The sequence below is a fragment of the Pongo abelii genome, chromosome 12, assembly GCF_028885655.2.
Source record: "Pongo abelii isolate AG06213 chromosome 12, NHGRI_mPonAbe1-v2.0_pri, whole genome shotgun sequence".
Taxonomy (NCBI): Eukaryota; Metazoa; Chordata; class Mammalia; order Primates; family Hominidae; genus Pongo; species Pongo abelii.
In genome coordinates this window covers 127,767,118-127,784,314 of record NC_071997.2, presented here as the reverse complement: position 1 = coordinate 127,784,314, position 17,197 = coordinate 127,767,118, and the positions used below count along the sequence as shown (strand labels likewise).

The following is a 17,197-nucleotide window of genomic DNA, read 5'->3' as shown; positions in this document are numbered from 1 at the left end:
ATGTGACCAACCCAAATGCCCATCAATGATAGACTGGATGAAGAAAATATGGTATGTACACCATGGAATACTATGCAGCCATAAAAAGGAATGAGATTATGTCATTTGCAAGGACATGGATGAAGCTGGAAGCCATCATCTTCAGCAAACTAACACAGGAACAGAAAACTAAACACCGCATGTTCTCACTCATAAGTGGGAGTTGAACAATGAGAACACATGGACATGGGGAGGAAAAACACAAACTGGGGCTAGTCGAGGGGTTGGGGAGCGAGAAGAGGGAGAGCATTAGGACAAATAGCTATGCATGAAGGCCTTAAAACCTAGCAGATGGGTTGATAGGTGCAGCAAACCACCAAGGCACACATAGACCTATGTAACAAACCTACACGTTCTGCACTTGTATCCTGGAACTTAATGTAAAATGAAAATAATAATAATAATAAAGAACTACCAGAGACTGAGCAATTTATAAAGAAAAGAGGTTTAATTGACTTACAGTTCCACAGGCTGTACAAGGGGCATGGCTGGGAAGCCCATGTAAGTCAGGAAACTTACAATCATGGCAGGAGGATGAAAGAGAAGAAAGCAAATCTTCACATGGTGGTAGAAGAGACAGAGCAAAGGGGGAAGCGCCACACACTTTCAAACAGCCGGATTTCCTGAGAACTCACTCACTATCAGGAGAACAGCAAGGGAAAAATCTGACCCAATGATCCAATCACTTCCCACCAGGTCCCTCTCACAACATTGGGGATTACAATTTCACGTGAGATTTGGGTGGGGACGGTGTCAAACAGTATCAGGTTCTATAGAGTCTATATTGCCACATTGTTTCACAAGTGTCCGCATACTGCACAGAACTATTAGAAAATGAGGCTTATGGGAGGATTTTCTTTTTTTTTTGAGGCTGAATAGTAACTATCCCATTGTGTCTATATGCCACACTTTCCTTTTATTCGTCCATTGATGGACGCTTAGGTTGATTTCATATCTTGGCTGTTGTTGAGTAATGGCACAATGAACATGGGAGTGTAGATATTTCTTTGGCATATTGATTTTGTTTCCTTTGAATATATACCAAAAAGTGAGAATGCCGGATCATATGGTAGTTTTATGCTTTTAATTTCTTGAGGGAGCCCCATACTGTTTCCCATAGTGGCTGTGCTAATTTACGTTCCAACCAAGAGTGTATATAGTTTCCCTTTACTTCACTTTCTTGCCAACATTTGTTATCTTCCATCTTTTTGGTAATAGCCATTCTAACAGGCATGAGTCATTTGCAGCGACATGATAATTCTTGAGGACATTATGTCAAATGAAGTAAGTCAGGCACAGAAGACAAATACTGCATGATGTCACTTATATGTGGTATCTAAGTCAAATTCACACCAGCAGAGGGTACATGGTGGATACCTGAGGCTGGGGGCAGTGAAGAGCTGGAGCGGGGGCATATTGATCACAGAGTATAAAATCTTAGTAAGATAGGAGGAATAAGTTCAGAAGATCTATTGTACCACGTGGTGACTAGAGTTAATAACATTGTGTGATATATTTGAAAAATGCTAAGAGAGTGGATTTTATGTGTTTTTGCCACAAAATAAATGTATGTAAGAAAATAATGCACACAAGTTCCCTTGATGTAGACATTCCATAAGGTATACATGTGCTAAAGCATCATGTCACATATCACAATACTCAATTTTTATTTGCTGATTAAAATTTTTAAAAAGTAGTTTTAAAAAGCAAGCTCAATATTTTTTTCTTGACAAACTGGTTCCAAAAGTCTTTCCATGAAGCCGTAGTATGCATTGAGGGAGAGGTCCCCGTGTAGCAGAAGCAGGGCAGTAAGTCTGGAAATCACTGAGAAACCAGGATGACTCAAGTCTACTCATCTATTTCAGTTCTAAAAGGTTACATAGATTAAATACCCACACCGAAATCAAACAATTATGTCTTTAGCCCTCTCTCCTTCATAATATCAGTTGGATTTTGTCTGAGGCAGCTGAGGATTTATTCTCTGAGACTTGTAGGTAACACTGTCATCACTGGAATTAGGGAGGCTATTTCAATAGCAATACTGTGAGTGTCTCAGGACCTATAGAGGATGAATACCGCAGTGCTTCCAAGGGCACTGCTTTTCTACTCACGGATGTATTTCTTACTACCTCTGTGAAAGAAATGCTGCCTGTATCCTCTCTGGGCCGTAGTTACTGGGTGCATGCGGAATCTCACCTATTTCCTGAAAGCTTTGTGTTTATTACTCCACAATAAAGCAAGGATATCTGACATCTCAACCTCACAAAAATGTGTCACCTGAGAGTCTAGATTTCAACCAAAAAGTGAGAACATGTTTGAACTTGCATATTGAAACTCTTATCTCTAATAAAAACATCCTTGTTTATAAATTGACCTAATCTGAAATCATGTTTCTTGTTCATTGGTATAGAACACTTGGAGCCCACTGGTATACATATTCCCCAAGTTCCTCTGTGTGTGTGTGTGTGTGTGTGTGTGTGTGTGTGCCTATTTTACATACAAGGAAACATTGGTATTGGTATCATATAATATTTTATGACAGAGGGAGAGAGAGAGAGAGAGAGAGAGAGAGGAAGACTTTTGGTGTTAGCTTTCTTCCTTTCTGGGTCAGAAGTTGTGTATATGTTCTAGGGTCATGCTGAGATCTGATAGTATTTACAAATGCGGAGCAAAAGAGAGAAGAAAAAGATATTGCAAAAAGAGAATTGTTACTCTTTTCATGATAATTACCGCAGGTGAGGTATACATGGCCTCTGAGTAATATGAGAGACTTCATTAGACAGAGAAAGAGAGCTGGCTTCCACTAGCGAGGGATAATCGTTGAGAGTGGATGTTAAGGGTACTCTGAATTGTCTAAATCGATTGAATTGAGTTTGTCCAATTTTCACTTTCCCACTTGTTTTTATTCAATGCCTAGAGCTGCACACACATGGCGTAATGACGTTGTGAAATCAACTTCTCTTGTCATGCGGCACCCAACTCACTCACCACATTTGTGGAATGAGTGTTGGACAAGTTGATCTCTAAACTCCACAAACACACTATTATATATGCACAAACTAAACCATAAAGGCTCAAAATCATATGGCATTTAAACAAAAATCTACTCCTTGGAAGTCTTTGCTGAGGTAAGAGCGTTTCATTTATCTGTTTTGAAAGTATTTATTTATCACTTATTGCTTATAATGAACTCTACGTAACATGCTATTTTATCCACTATTTTCAGAGGCCTGTGGAACTATATCTATTGTATCTCAGAACACTAGAAAAACATAGAGCAGCAAAATAATTTTAGCAAAAATAATTCAATTTGAAGCAGATGAATAAAACATGAAAGTGTCACACTAGATGCAAATCACCAAGTTAGGCTGATACAGCCTTCAATTGATCATATCTATCAAGAGTGCTCAGAGAAGGTAAAGTAGGATCTAAAATTACTACTTGCTAGATGGCTTTGCTTTATATTTTTGCAAGTTCCTTTACGTCAAAATGCCATGTTAAAGAAATGCATTTTATATTACATTTCAGAAACCACCATATAAATGTTGGCCTTTTATTGAAATATGAATTATTTTAATCTAAGCTTCTGAAGCTTAGATAAAAATTGCTTTAAAGTATTGGAAAATATAATTTTAAAATTGTTGCAAAATAGCTAAAATAATATCTCCTATCACCCTTTTCACCTATCTCCCTTCCTCACTCCGTGGCCTTAAGAGACATTCTACTCCACCTGATGAGTGAATTTTCTGTAGGGGAAATATAATTTCTCTGCAGGAGAATCTCTTGCTTATTTCAAATGTTGCATTAAGAAGCTCAGTATTAAATAATGAGTTGCAAGCTTAGGATCCAAAGACAAACTGGAATTTAGATTTATAAAGAATGATCACTATATTTAGAAAGTCTAATTTCAGCAAAATCAAGGAATATTGTTTAGTTAAAAGATACTCCCAGAGACAGGATATAAACAATAAATCTTTCTTAGTAAAGACCCCACATGCTATGTAATTCTCACAAAATTAATCTTAGAGACCCCTAAAAAACTTTTAGAGATATTTTGAGGATTTAAAAGATATATTTAACTGAGTACTATTGGAATTGTAGCTTGGCACTTTATGTAATCAAAATATTCTAGGTTAAAATAGATTTGAGGATTAAAAATTTTAAAAGCGAAGTTCCCCACCTTTCTCCTATTGTGTTCCGACATGATTAACAAACCAGCATTTCTTTTCACAACATCACATGAAGACTATTTGATTCAGAAAAGTTTGTCCTTATTATTCCTCATAGAGTCATTATTTTGAAAATAGCATGTTTATATATTTTCTTAAGAGATCTTCCATTCAATAATGCCTGACGGTTTGGTGATATAAATTAAATATTCCACAATTATATTTTGGTCTTTTTTAGTAGTAAAAATATAGAAGAAAATCAAGAATAACATTTCAGTGTTAGAAGGGGGTTAATGTTTGCTAATTCAGTACTATTTTTCTTTTGGAGATAATATAGTGCTGTCTATATTTGGCTAAAAATTAAAATATCAAAACTATAAAATAGGACATCACCATCACCTAAAACAACTATTAGTAAATTTCAGGTGACAATAGTAAATATTTATGATAAAAATTACAAAGAAAGTTAGAGGTAAGAAGGTCTAATAGTAAATGTTTAACCAGGTGCCCTTCAGGAAGCTGTATGGAATTAATGGGATGGGTCTATTGTATTTATAATATAAAAAATAGACACCTTTGAAAACAGAAGGCCAGCATGCTAACAAAATACAGCATGATGCTTCCTAAAGTGTTCTGACTTCCTTCTGTGAAGGAATCTGCATGTATGGTACAGCTGCATGTGTGGTACAGCTGCATGTCTGGTATACCTCCATGTGTACAGTTAAGCTGCATGTGTGGCATAGCAGCATGTGTGGTACAGCAACATGTCTGGCATACCTGCATGTATGCAGTTAAGCTGCATGTGTGGTACAGCTGCATGTGTGGCATAGCTGCATGTCTGGTACAGCTGCATGTCTGGTACACCTGCATGTCTGCAGTTAAGCTTCATGTGTGATATGGGTGCATGTGTGGTACAGCTGCATGTCTGGTATACCTGCATGTCTGCAGTTAAGCTTCATGTGTGATATGGGTGCATGTGTGGTCCAGCTGCATGTCTGGTATACCTGCATGTCTGCAGTTAAGCTGCATGTGTGATATGGGTGCCTGTGTGGTACAGCTGCATGTCTGGTACACCTGCATGTCTGCAGTTAAGCTTCATGTGTGATATGGGTGCATGTGTGGTCCAGCTGCATGTCTGGTATACCTGCATGTCTGCAGTTAAGCTGCATGTGTGATATGGGTGCCTGTGTGGTACAGCTGCATGTCTGGTATACCTGGATTTTTGCAGTTAAGCTGCATGTGTGATATGGGTGCCTGTGTGGTACAGCTGCATGTCTGGTATACCTGGATTTTTGCAGTTAAGCTGCATGTGTGATGCAGCTGTATGTGTGGCACAGCTGCATGTGCAGTATGGCTGTTGCCACCTCAGGCATTTGTGTCTGCTCATGCTACAAAGCCGAGGAAGCAAAAAGTAAATAGACAAAACATCATGTTAAAAATAAAAGTCAGCACATTTGAAAAATAAATACAATAAAATGAGCTCAAAGTGCTCTTATTCTTAAATGAACAGATTCCAATGTCACAGACTTTTCTTCTTGACTTAATTTTTCTTAAATAAATCACCTGCAACATAGAAGGTCTATCATGCCCATTTAAAGATACTGCTATTATTTTCTGACAAAAATATACAGAATATATTGAGTGTGAAATGCTATTTTAAGCATTTTGTAGTGTACTATCTCATTTAATCCTCTCTCTCTCTCAGAGTTAGATAACAGCATCTTCATGTTACAGATTAGGAAATATTGTTTGGAGATATTACCTTTTTTTTTTTTCTAAATTCACGAAGTAAGTAGTAAGCCTGGAAGTCAAATTCTAGGGTCTCTGACTTCAGGTCTTCAGATCCCTTGTTTTTAGCATTGCACTGTGATCTCCTTTTCCTAAATGACTCCATTAATCTAACAATTCTGCATGAGTAAAATTTCTAATGCACTCTTTCAGTTTGTTTTGTGGTATTACAGCAAAATACCTGAGACGGGGTAATTTATAATGGACAGATATCTATAGGCTCACAATTCTGGAGCCTAGAAAGTCCAAGATCAAGTTGCCAGCATCTGGCAAAGGATAAGAGATGGCAAGAAGGACCAAGCTCACACTTTTATAACTGCACAGATCCCATCCACAGGGTCCCCATGGGTTAGCCACCTCTGAAATGTTCCACCTTTTAATACCATCACAGTGGCAATCAGATTTCACCATGAGTTTTGGAAGGAACGAACATTCAAAAAATAGTACATATATTTTTATTTTATTAACTGCAGTAAAATACACATAACATGACAGTCCCCCAGTCCAAGCCCTAGCAATGGGAGTGAGGAAGATTTCAAGATGACAGCATCCTTGCACAACATGGTCTGCCTGTATCCTCATGGGAAATCTGAAGCCAGAAATGCATGGTCACGCCCCATCAAATTCCTGGCCTGTAGATCATGTCAAAGACAATACATTATTTCTGTCACATGTGTGGTACAGCTGCATGTGTGGTACAGCTGCATGTGTGGTACAGCTGCATGTGTGGTACAGCTGCATATGTGGTACAGCTGTATGTCAGGTATAGCTGCATGTCTGCTAAACCTGCATGTGTGCAGTGAAGCTGCATGTGTGGTATAGCTGCATACATGGTACAGCTTTCCACCTTCATGGAATGTGACTAAAAGACAAGGGGCAGCAAACTCAAAATAAATCGTCTCATCCCCAGCTTCAGAGTCCTCAGAAATTCCCTCAGTGTTTCCTTTCTGTGGTTTGGTAGCATGAACCACAGTCCCATCATTTGAAGTCACATAATTTTAAAGTGATTTGTTATATAGCACCAGATACCTTTAAAAATCCATCATATTTGTTTTTCTATCTTTGTAATAATTATGTGAGATGGTCCAAGGACAATTATCCTCATTTTAAAGATTTAGGGACTTAGAGGGATGAGAAAATTCTGAGTGGGAGAGTAGCTGAGCAAACTAAAAACCATCCTAAGTTCAGCATTCTTTTCATGTCAAGGAACTTCTGATGGTGTTATCATTGCTAGTGCATATCCTCTTCTCCAGTTGTGTAACCCCAGAAGTTTCTGATGGAACAAACAAGAGATATTGGAATAAGAATGGCGTGATCATCAGGTTTCATTAAAAGAGCACAGTGATGGTTGTTCGAGTTCACCCGGTATCCTCCTCTTGTTCCTCACTCTGGTAACAATCATAAGCTTCTTGGCCACAGGGCTGGATGGATGTATGATCTAGAGTATGACATCTTTCAGTGGCCTAACATGGTCTAAGACTAAGCGTCATTGGAGGTCTTCTAGAGAGTTTTTCAAACTAGAACTGGTGGAGTAGATCCATTTTCATCTTCACTCATGAAGCTAGAAGGTGAGAAACCACAGCATCTGTGGCTGTGCTCACTGTCATGCAAACAGTCTTCCACCCTCAGGGAGCATGACCAACAGCCAAGGGGCAGAAAACTCAAAATAAATCATCTCACCCCCAGGTTCAGAGTACTCAGAAATTCCCTTGATACTTCTTTTCTGCGGTTCGGTAGCATGAACAAAAACCTTCCCCTTTGATGGCTTAATCATTGCTTTCAATTTTAATCAAGATTCTGGAATAAAACCAATAGTTTCTGTATGTGGAAATATTCCCATGAATCAGTCATGGTGAGAAGTGCTTCCATAAATGAAATGACTTTTAACCCTAAGGACAACTATGCAAAGAAAGTTTCATTGTTATCTATTAATAGTAACAGCAATGCAAAAATAAATATTGTTATATAGGCAGGTGCATGTGACTGACAAGGATTAAGAGACTTTCCACACAGTTGGTAATCAGCTGAGCCAGGTTGTAAACACAGATATCTCTGACCTCAATACTCTTGACTTGAATGTAATAATAGCAATCCCAGTTGAATCTGAACAGATCTACACGCTTAAAATACTGGGAGTAAAAAAGATGAACTAAATACTAAGCTTTAAAGCATGCTTCATAAGCAGTGCCCACATGCTTTTTAAAGAAGTTTTTAAAGAAGATCTGTTGGAGACATTGATTATGCTTTGTGTTCACCAGATACATAAACTCTACAGGATGTCCAAAGAGCTTTCTCCTACAACTTACCAACCCCAGCATACAAAGCCATGATAACACCTAGCAAACTGCCTGGTGCTCCGGAAGCCCTGCATGACCCAACGTAAAAAGAAAACAATGAAAATGAAATTGCTGGAGTTCACATGGATTAACAAAATTCGGTATTTTTACAACACTCCTCTGTCTTCCAGAATATTTTTATTTTGGTTATATTTTATCACTGTTTGTACTTTCTTTAAAGGTTTTACGACCACAGCTCTGAATTCAAAGAAATGAAATTGCCATGTTTTCCCTTGTTTTATTTATTTTATTTTTTCAAATATCTACAATGTTGGTGTATTACTAAACCCTCATTTCAGAAAATGTCGGTCAAAAGTCATATTGATTGCCATAACTGCTAGTTAGACCACATTAAATCAGGCAATGGTAGTAAGTTTGGGAAATAAAGCAACATGATGAGGAAGTAGTCATTAAGAAAATGATGTAGATTTGTCACCGTTCTTTCAATGAATGGTCTCTTCCTACCCTTTTTTTAGAGAAATAAAATAAACCCAATCACTAAATTTTATCAAATGGGACTAAGCTCTTTTTGAGGTTGGAATTGCCTTCTCCTTTACTCTCTCCCAGCCTGTAGGTTTTCTTTTTCTTTTCATTTTTTAATTTCTTCACAAATCAGATATGCCAAAATTTTGTTATAATTTATTATTACAGCATTTGAAAAAAATTAACTGTTTAGCAAGTGCTGAAAATGGCTTTCAGAGGCCGTGAAGCATTTTGCAAAACTTCTGCTTCCATAATTCAGAAATCTGTATTTTAAGGAAAATTTTATGTTTCTGTTTGATTTACATTTAAAACATTAACCAGCATTTTTGTAGGGTCTGTTTGATATATTGAGTTGTATATTTATTTTCATTGCAAGATTGTTTCATCGTTAAGCATTATTTGCTGAACCAAAGGAACAGCAAAGAATACTATGCCTTTTGTCAGAGATGTCAAGCCTGAACATTTTGAATTAGTTATAGACTAGTCCAACTCTGCTTTAAACCTTAATGGACTTATAAACAGCAAGGGAAAGCAGGAGATCTAGCATAATAACTTTAGAAAAATGAAAAGTATTTTAATAGCAAGAAGTTTCTACGGTTTAAAACTACATTAGCAGGAAGCTGTCTATATGAGTCACAATCTTTATTTAGCCAAGGTTACAACTGAGAGTAATTCGAAAAGCGACTTTTGAAGTCACGTATGGAGCACGAAGTAATCTACATCTCCACACCTACTCAGCATGCACAATTGTCACTGCTAGTCTGATAAAATATTCTTATTATACCAAACACGGTATACAAGCAGGGAAGCTTATACAAATGTTTTCTCATTCTTGATCTCCAGCCAATCATTCATCCTTTAAAACTTGAAGAACATTTTCTGTTATTGTTTCCTAGGATGAACAGAAAATATTTTATCTCAGGTAGGAGTGTAAGTGGAGGTCTCTAAATCTAAAAAAAAAAATAAAAAGATAAAAAAATAAAATTCCAACCAGGCAAACAACAGCAAAAATACTTTTCTATCTCCTGAGCAATTCTGATTCACCCGTGCACCCAGCAGATGTCAATCCATGAATGGATTCTGATATTGATCCTGATTCTAAGCATCTGTGAATTAATTTTAAGAAAATTAAATTAACATACATAAAAACTACTCTGAAATCCAAATATTCAAAATCTATTATTTATAATATTGCTATTCTAAATAATAGTGAAGAAAAATAAATTATAAGAGGATTGCGTGGACCCTCTGAAAGCTAAGGCAGGAGGTGAAGGGTAAATGCGAACCTGAGCAGGCCGGGGGAAAGTAAGCAGAGTGGCTAGGAGGTGGCACCAAGCACAATGCTCAACACGAGTCCCCCACAGCCACCCCTGACTCCTGGTCCTGGCCCATCTAATACTAGTGCACATGACTAGTTAAGGACTAGTGTAACCTGGTAGTTAACAGTCAGGTTTTGCCAGAACCTTATTTTTCTGATTCTAAGTGCAGTGTATTGTCCACTACCTACTTCATTCCAAGTTTTCAAATGGAATGTAGCCATATTGAAATTTATTTTAAGCTTGTCAGATAGAAAGCCTTCCATTAATGGTGAAACAAAGTTATCTTAGACTCTATTAGGATGTTTTGCAGAGTTCAGAAGCATGTGAAGGAGTTTGAAAAAAAAATTTAAAAACTTCTCTCAAAAAGAATTGATTAAACAATATTTTCTAAGGGCGCCCCGGGTCTCCAAGGATTTAAAATTTCATGCAAATAATCTGAACTGCCTAAACCAATAACACTGAATTAAGGTAATAGTGTTTTGCCTGTCAGCAAATTGCTATGACTGTTTCTGTATGAGCTCAATTGACCAAATCTGGACATCACAGCTTCCTCCTATGATATTTAATTCCCAGCGTATTATGTTCAGAACCTCAAGGTAGATAAATTGTATTTGAGAAACATGATATTTTGGGAAGAAAAGGGAGGATGATTTTCCAAAATAAAAGGAAATAAAATAAATATCATATAAATTGTATAATTACCACAATAAAACTTAAATACAAGATATCAAATAAAGAGAATATTGACATTTACATGACTTCTGGAATACTATGGATAGAACAATTTATATTCATGATCTCGAATTCACCAACAATATTTTAGTCTCTTTGTTTATGAACAACTAAGTGTTCGTAAATTTAGGAATAATAGAATTCTTAAGATCATAGGCTCTGGATCTGACTGCTCCAGTTTGAATTCCAGAGTCACCATTTACGACCCATACAAACTTAGGCAATTATTTGAATTCTCTAAGTAGTTTTACTATTTGTAAAGTGGAGATTATACAAATACTAACTCTTGGATTATGATGAGGATTTAACATAAGTAATCCATATAAAGAGCCTAGTTAAATACCTGATACAAGATGTGTGGCCTTGCATTGGATAATCTGGTTGTTATTATTACAATTATTTTAATAAAATTTGTTTCATTTTGGAAATCTCTATGGCATACTGGATAGAGGGACAAATGAGGTTTTGTAGTATGCAAAAGACTTTCAGCCAAGCCAATCTGTGAGGTCATTTTGCATCTGCTCATTAGAGGCTGATGGGAATTGGCCAGGTGAGGTGTCTCATGCCTGTAATCCCAGCACTTTGGGAGGCAGAGGCGGGCAGATCACCTGAGGTCAGGAGTTTGAGACCAGCCTGGCCAATACGGTAAAACCACGTCTCTACTAAAAACACAAAAATTAGCTGGGTGTGGTGGCACATGCCTGTAATCTTAGCTACTTGGGAGGCTGAGGCAGGAGAATCGTTGGAACCCAGGAGGCGGAGGCTGCAGTGAGCTTATATCACACCACTGCACTGCAGACTGCATGACAAAGCAAGACTCCATCTCAAAAAAAAAAAAAGAAAAAAGTTGATGAGAATATATAATAATTACAAAATCCAATCATAGTGATAACCATTTTGTAAGTAAGTTAAAGTAATTAACAATTTATATAGGGCTATATTTATTAATGCATTATACATTCTACAACAAAAATGACAGTATCTGTTGTGTTCAATATTATATCCTTATAGAGTAGGCACTTAACAAATATTTTAAATAAATTACTGAACCTACACTTGAAAACTCTCTAAATGAAGGGATGTTAGGTTTGGTCAGGGTTTACTTGTTTACAGTATCTCAGGTTGCCATAACCAAATATTTGCATTAAAAAAATACTGTTGCTTAAGTAACAGGAATTTATTTCTCACAGCTCTCAAGGCTGGAAAGTCCAAAACGAAGGTGCTGGCTGATTTGTTTTCCTGGTGACGGCTCTGTCCCTGGCTTGCAGACACTTGCCTTCTTTTTGTATTCTCATGAGTTAAAGAGAGAAGAAACAAAACCTCTTGTGTCTCTTTTTGTAAAGACACTGAACTCATCATGATGACTCTACCCTCAGGACTTCATCTAACCCCAAGTAACTCCAAAAGGCCCCATCTCCAAGTAATCTAATAAAATATGACAGAGTGACTTAAACAACAACATTTTTTTACAGTTCTAGAGGTTGGAAGTTCAAGATCAAAGTGTTGGCAGGGTTAATTTCCCCAGAGACTTCTCTCCTTGGCTTGTAGATATGCCTCTTAGCTATATCCTTACCTGGTCATTTCTCTGTGTATGTACATCACTGTGGTCTCTTTTTTCTAATAAAGACACCAGTCATATTGGATTAAAGCCACACTCTGACAGCCTCATTTAAATTAGAAACTTCTTCAAACATCTTATAATTACATAATGATGGTTGGAATTTCAATACGTGGATTTGGAGATGCACAATTCAACTATAACAGATGTAATTTCAACCATTTTTTACTTCCCTGCCCACAAACAATATAAAGCAATACCCACCATTAGATATCATATACATACAGCTTTTATAGTTTCCATGATATTATTTATCTAAAACTTCACAATCTGTAAAGAAGTTTGATTTCTGTATTATTTATGTAAATTTATTTGAATTCAGGAAAAACTATTTGGATTATCTTAATAAGTATTCCCATTAATCACTTTATATCCAATAAATGTTTTGAGTTTCTAATATGCTCAAAGCACTATTCTAGATACTGCAACTTTGGCCATAATACAAAGAGAAACAAGAAGTTCTAAATTTTTAAAATATGCATTTAATTGCTTTTTAGAAGCCTGACTTTAAAATCATTATTCTAATTAATATGACATTGACCTTGAAAAAGATTTAATTTATTTAAGTGTTTGTTTTCCTTCCTTTAAAAGTGATATTCTTACTACCTAATTTACAGGATTGGGATGACATGATGAAATGACAAGTATGTAAGATGGCGGTGATGCATGAAATCCATACCCCATCTTAAGGGTTACATTATTTTCACAAGACCAGAGTCATAAATGATATAAAATTATGATTCCAGTAAGGTCACATAGCCACTGAAATTGCCTTTTCCCTGGATACATTTATCTTTTCCTTGGGCTTTAAGAAACCACATGTTCGAGGTATACAAATAAACATCTGATATTCCAGAAATACAGAAGATAAGATAGAAGAATCTGCATAAATCTACAATCCTTTTAAAATGAAGAGGGAGATTGTATCAGTTTATTATTGCATTGCTATTAAAAAATACCTAAGACTGGGCAATTTGTGAAGAAAACAGGTGTAGTTGGCTCATGGTTCTGCAGGCTATACAGGCATGGCTCCGGCATCCGCTCCTGGTGAGGCCTCGGGAAGTTTCCAATTGTGGTGGAAGGTGAAGGGGCAGCAGGTGCATCATATAGCAAGAGCAGGAAGAAAAGAGAGAATGTGGGAGGTGTCACACTCTTTTAAACAACTAGATTTCTCATGGACTACCTGAGCAAGAACTCACTCATCACCAAGGGGATGGTGCTAGCTAAGCCATTGATGAAAGGTCCGCTGCCATGATCCAATACCTCCCACTAAGCCCCACCTCCCACACTGGAATAACATTTCAACATGAGATTTAATGGGGACAAATATCTAAACCATATCAGAGATGGAGATGCAAGACTGTCTTGAACTTGACCTTTAGAAGAGAGAAAAAAAAGAAAAACAATCACTAGGAATTGTTAACAAGACTTTCATATTTATTTGGAGATATAATTGCTTCTAATGTATTGTCCTAAAAAACCAATCAAAGTAATAAAGTGTCCCTGAGATAACAGATATCTGGCAGAGGTAACACTTTTTCTCTAGAGGAACACTTTTCTATACCCAGTTCTTAAATGGTTCCCAAAGATAAAGTTCCAATTAATACAATCACACTGTCTTAAAATCACAAACCACTAAAGCAAAAAGTACAATAAGCAAGTCAAATAAGTAAAAAAAAAGTTTTAGAATCAGATCCACAAAGCAGGAAAATATGATAGTCCCCAGAATATAAAATAGGTAGGTTTAATATGTTTAAACAAACTCAGGATGGTGCCAAAAATTATCGCTGGGAAATAAAATAAACAGGCCCATTTGATACAGAAATTAGAATTCTGTTTTCTACAGAAAATAGAGTTTTGATAAAGAAATTAGAATTCTATTTTTCTACAGAAAATGGAATTTTTGAGATAAAATGTATTAGGTAAAATTGTTAATCAATGCAAGAGTTAGTCAGCTGATAAAACAATTGTTGAGATTGAAAATAGATTAGTACAGTGATATGGTTTGTCTGTGTTCTCACCCAAATGTCATCTTGAATTGTAGTTCCCATAATCCCCATGTGTGATAGGAGGGACCTAGTGAAAGGTAATTGAATCATGGGGCTGGTTACCCCCACACTGCTGTTCTCATGATAGTGAGTGAGCTCTGATGAGATCTGATGGGCTTTTCCTCTTTTTGCTCAGCACTTTTCCTTAATGCCATGATGTGAAGAAAGACATGTTTGTTTCCTCTTCCACCATAATTGTAAGTTTCCTGATGCCTCGCCTGCCATGCTGAACTGTAAGTCAATTAAACCTCTTTCCTTTATAAATTGCCCAGTCTCAGGTATGTCATTATTAGCAACATGATAACAGACTAATATAGTAAATTGATACTGGGTTGTGGGGCACTGCTGTAAAGATAACCGAAAATGTGGAAGCAACTTTGGAACTGGGTAACAGGCAGAGGGTGGAACAGTTTGGAAGGCTCAGAAGAAGAAACAAAAATGTGGGAAAGTTTGGAACATCCTAGAGACTTTGTTGAATGGCTTTGACCAAAATGCTGATAATAATATGGACAATAAGGTCCAGGCTGAGGTCACCTCAGATGAAGATGAGGAACATGTTTGGAACTGGAGTAAAGGTCCCTCTTGCTATGCAAAGTGTCTGGTAGCAGTTTGCCCCTGCCCTAGAGATCTGTGGAACTTTGAACTTGAGAGAGATGATTTAGGGTATCTGGTGGAAGAAATTTCTAAGCAGCAAAGCATTCAAGAGGAAGTGGAACATAAAAGTTTGGAAAATTTGCCGCCTGACAATGCGATAGAAAAGAAAACCGCTTTTCCGGGGAGAAATTCAAGCCAGTTGCAGAAATTTGCATAAGCAACATGAAGCCAAGTGTTAATCATCAAGACAATGGGAAAAATGTCTCCAAGGCATGTCAGAGAAATTCACAGCAGCCCCTCCTATCACAGGCATGGAGACCTAGGAGGGAAAAACGGTTGCCAGGCTCAAAGCACCCTTTTGTTGTGTGCAGCCTTGGGACTTAGTGCCCTGAATGCTAGCCCCTCCAGCTGTGGCTAAAAGGGGCTAACATACAGCTCAGACCATTGCTTCCAAGGGTGCAAGCCCCAAACAAGCCTTGACAGCTCCCATGTAGTGATGAATCTACCAGTGTGCAGAAGTCAAGAATTGAGGTTTGGGAACCTCTGCCTAAATTTCGGAGAATGTATGGAAATGCCTGGATGTATAGGCAGAAGTTTGCCGCAGAAGCAAGACCCTCATGGAGAATATCTGCTACAGCAGTGCAGAAGGGAAGTATAGGGTTGGAGCTTCCATACAGAGTTCCCACTGGAGCACCACCTAGTGGATCTGTGAGAAGAGGGCCATCGTCCTCTAGACTCCAGAATAGTAGTTCCACCAACAACTTGCACTGTGCACCTGGAAAAGATTCAGACACTCAATGCCAGCCAGGAAGACAGCCTGGAGCAGGCTGTACCCTGCAAAGCCACAGAGGTAGAGCTGCCTCAGGCCATGGGAGCTCACTTCCTGCATCAATATGACCTGGATGTGAGACATGAAGTCAAAGGAGATCATTTTGGAACTTTAACATTTAATGACTGCCCTATTGGATTTTGGACTTGTGTGGGGCCTATAGCCCCTTTGTTTTGGTCAATTTCTCCCATTTGAAATGGGTGTATTTATCCAATGCCTGTACTCCCATTGCATCTAGGAAGTAACTAACTTGCTTTTGATTTTATAGACTCATAGGCAGAAAGGACTTGACTTGTCTCAGATAACACTTTGGACTGTGGACTTTTAGGTTAATGCTGATATGAGTTAAGACTTTGGCAGACTTTTGGAAGGGTGTGATTGCATGATTGTGTTTTGACATGTGAGGATGAGATTTGGGAGGGGCCAGGGGCAGAATGATATGGTTTGGCTGTGGCCCCAACCAAATCTCATCTTGAATTGTACTTTTCATAATCCCCACTTGTTGTTGGGGGCGGGGATCCATTGGGAGGTAATTGAATCATGGGGATGGTTGCCCCCATGCTGTCATTCTCATGATAGTGAGTGAGTTCTCACAAGATCTGATGGTTTTACAAGGGGCTTTCCCCCCTTTTGCCCAGTATTTCTCCTTGCTCCTGCCATGTGATCAACGATATGTTTGCTTCCCCGTCCACCATTATTGTAAGTTTCCTGAGGCCTCCCCAACCATGCTGAACTGTGAGTCAATTAAACTTCTTTCCTTTATAAATTACCCAGTCTTGGGTATGTCTTTATTAGCAGCGTGAGAACGGACTAATACAGTATCTCTAATTACATAGTAGAAAGGAAATTAATACTATAAAATATAATAGACATAGAGAATAAGAAAAGGTATAACATAATTCAAATTCCAGGAGGGAAGACAAGAGAATGAAAACGAGGCAATATGTAAAGACACATGGAAGAATATTATTCAGAATTAATTTTAAAAATCTAAGAATTGAAAGTCTTAAACATGATAAATAAAATGTTATTCAAAAAGTATATAAACCAAACAAAAACAAGAAAACTATTTTTTTTTGAAACAGCTAACCTGTGTAATAACAACCTGGTTTTCAAGATTAACAATGACAGCCGAAAACAATTTCACAAATAAAATTTTCAGTGAACGTTATGACCCAAGAATTTGTACACCTTAAAAATCTTTTTCTAAGTAGCACTAAAGACAAATTCAGATAAGCAGAA

At 37.4% G+C, this 17,197-nt stretch overlaps 1 long non-coding RNA gene across 4 annotated transcripts in view; it reads right to left on the bottom strand.

The window, feature by feature from the left end:
* LOC129057771 (uncharacterized) overlaps positions 1-17,197 on the bottom strand; it is a 78,675-nt gene that overhangs the window by 7,044 nt on the left and 54,434 nt on the right. For 3 of the 4 annotated variants that reach the window (XR_010136378.1, XR_008522534.1, XR_008522536.1), the window contains one exon: positions 9,446-9,707. The exons of the other annotated variant lie outside the window; for it this stretch is intronic. This is a non-coding gene — a long non-coding RNA (uncharacterized LOC129057771). Of the gene's footprint in view, positions 1-9,445; positions 9,708-17,197 lie in introns of those variants that run through there. 4 annotated transcript variants of the gene reach the window in all.